Below are 1,888 nucleotides of genomic sequence, written 5' to 3'. Positions count from 1 at the left end.
AGTTTGAACAAAAACTAACAGATACTTACAGCTAGCTACAAGATGTACTTTCCTCATCCATTCTGGTCTGCAGTTCCCTGAAAGACAGTATAGTCAAAATATGATTACCATGAACGTATTGTGCATGCGATGTTCAAATGTATCATGATCAATTATGCCAATTGTATTTCAGAAGTCAGATCCGACAGGGTTGTCAATCTTACAGGAATCAGGTTCGGGATAGGTTCATCCTTAATACAATCTTACAACGAGTTTGAACAAAACTAACAGATACTTACAGTTGTTAGCTACAGACTGTATTTTTCTCATCCATGTCTGGTCTGCAGTTACCTGAAAGACAGTATGGTAAAACATTTTTACCATTAACTATATTGTGCAAGGATGTTCAAATGTATCATGATCAATTATGCCAATTGTATTTCAGAAGTCAGATCCGACAGGGTTGTCAATCTTACAGGAATCAGGTTCGGGATAGGTTCATCCTTAATACAATCTTTGCAAAAAACTAGGAGTAGACAACAGATTCTTACAGGCGTTACAGGAAGCCATGTTCTGGTGTAGAGGATTCCATTTCTGGTCTGCATATCTGAAAAACGGTAAGATGAACAGTTTCACATTAAACCCTGGTGCATGTTCAACTGTGGTATCAGAAATCTGCAAATGGTATTTCAGAAGTCAGATCCGACAGGGTTGTCAATCTTACAGGAATCAGGTTCGGGATAGGTTCATCCTTAATACAATCTTGCAACGAGTTTGAACAAAGCTAACAGATACTTACAGTTGTTAGCTACAGACTGTATTTTCCTCATCCATGTCTGGTCTGCAGTTCCCTGAAAGACAGTATGGTCAAAATATTATACCATGAACGTTTGTGCATGCATGTTCAAATGTATCATGATCAATTATGCTAATTGTATTTCAGGAGTCAGATCCGACAGGGTTGTCAATCTTACAGGAATCAGGTTCGGGATAGGTTCATCCTTAATACAATCTTGCAACGAGTTTGAACAAAACTAACAGATACTTACAGTTGTTAGCTACAGACTGTATTTTTCTCATCCATGTCTGGTCTGCAGTTACCTGAAAGACAGTATGGTAAAACATTTTTACCATTAACTATATTGTGCAAGGATGTTCAAATGTATCATGATCAATTATGCCAATTGTATTTCAGAAGTCAGATCCGACAGGGTTGTCAATCTTACAGGAATCAGGTTCGGGATAGGTTCATCCTTAATACAATCTTTGCAAAAAACTAGGAGTAGACAACAGATTCTTACAGGCGTTACAGGAAGCCATGTTCTGGTGTAGAGGATTCCATTTCTGGTCTGCATATCTGAAAAACGGTAAGATGAACAGTTTCACATTAAACCCTGGTGCATGTTCAACTGTGGTATCAGAAATCTGCAAATGGTATTTCAGAAGTCAGATCCGACAGGGTTGTCAATCTTACAGGAATCAGGTTCGGGATAGGTTCATCCTTAATACAATCTTGCAACGAGTTTGAACAAAACTAACAGATACTTACAGTTGTTAGCTACAGACTGTATTTTCCTCATCCATGTCTGGTCTGCAGTTCCCTGAAAGACAGTATGGTAAAACATTTTTACCATTAACTATATTGTGCAAGGATGTTCAAATGTATCATGATCAATTATGCCAATTGTATTTCAGAAGTCAGATCCGACAGGGTTGTCAATCTTACAGGAATCAGGTTCGGGATAGGTTCATCCTTAATACAATCTTGCAACGAGTTTGAACAAAACTCAACAGATACTTACAGTTAGTTAGCTACAGACTGTACTTTTCTCATCCATGTCTGGTCTGCAGTTCCCTGAAAGACAGTATGGTAAAACATTTTTACCATTAACTATATTGTGCAAGGATG

The 1,888-nt window shown here is 37.9% G+C and overlaps 7 non-coding genes across 7 annotated transcripts; all 7 read right to left on the bottom strand.

Moving 5' to 3' along the window:
- Positions 1–165: 165 nt before the first annotated feature.
- LOC135532106 (small nucleolar RNA SNORD50) lies at positions 166–237 on the bottom strand. Its single transcript, XR_010454286.1, has one exon. It is a non-coding gene; the product is annotated as a small nucleolar RNA SNORD50 (small nucleolar RNA).
- Positions 238–417: 180 nt separating this feature from the next.
- On the bottom strand, positions 418–489 carry LOC135532111 (small nucleolar RNA SNORD50). Its single transcript, XR_010454291.1, has one exon. It is a non-coding gene; the product is annotated as a small nucleolar RNA SNORD50 (small nucleolar RNA).
- Positions 490–665: 176 nt separating this feature from the next.
- Positions 666–737, bottom strand: LOC135532110 (small nucleolar RNA SNORD50). The gene has a single exon (XR_010454290.1). It is a non-coding gene; the product is annotated as a small nucleolar RNA SNORD50 (small nucleolar RNA).
- A 178-nt stretch (positions 738–915) lies between these two features.
- On the bottom strand, positions 916–987 carry LOC135532107 (small nucleolar RNA SNORD50). Its single transcript, XR_010454287.1, has one exon. It is a non-coding gene; the product is annotated as a small nucleolar RNA SNORD50 (small nucleolar RNA).
- Positions 988–1,167: 180 nt separating this feature from the next.
- Positions 1,168–1,239, bottom strand: LOC135532109 (small nucleolar RNA SNORD50). The gene has a single exon (XR_010454289.1). It is a non-coding gene; the product is annotated as a small nucleolar RNA SNORD50 (small nucleolar RNA).
- A 176-nt stretch (positions 1,240–1,415) lies between these two features.
- LOC135532108 (small nucleolar RNA SNORD50) lies at positions 1,416–1,487 on the bottom strand. The gene has a single exon (XR_010454288.1). It is a non-coding gene; the product is annotated as a small nucleolar RNA SNORD50 (small nucleolar RNA).
- Positions 1,488–1,667: 180 nt separating this feature from the next.
- Positions 1,668–1,739, bottom strand: LOC135532105 (small nucleolar RNA SNORD50). The gene has a single exon (XR_010454285.1). It is a non-coding gene; the product is annotated as a small nucleolar RNA SNORD50 (small nucleolar RNA).
- Between the last annotated feature and the right edge of the window lie 149 nt (positions 1,740–1,888).

Source organism: Oncorhynchus masou, unplaced genomic scaffold (assembly GCF_036934945.1).
Source record: "Oncorhynchus masou masou isolate Uvic2021 unplaced genomic scaffold, UVic_Omas_1.1 unplaced_scaffold_17264, whole genome shotgun sequence".
NCBI classification, from domain to species: domain Eukaryota; kingdom Metazoa; phylum Chordata; class Actinopteri; order Salmoniformes; family Salmonidae; genus Oncorhynchus; species Oncorhynchus masou.
This window is presented reverse-complemented; position numbering and strand designations above follow the sequence as displayed.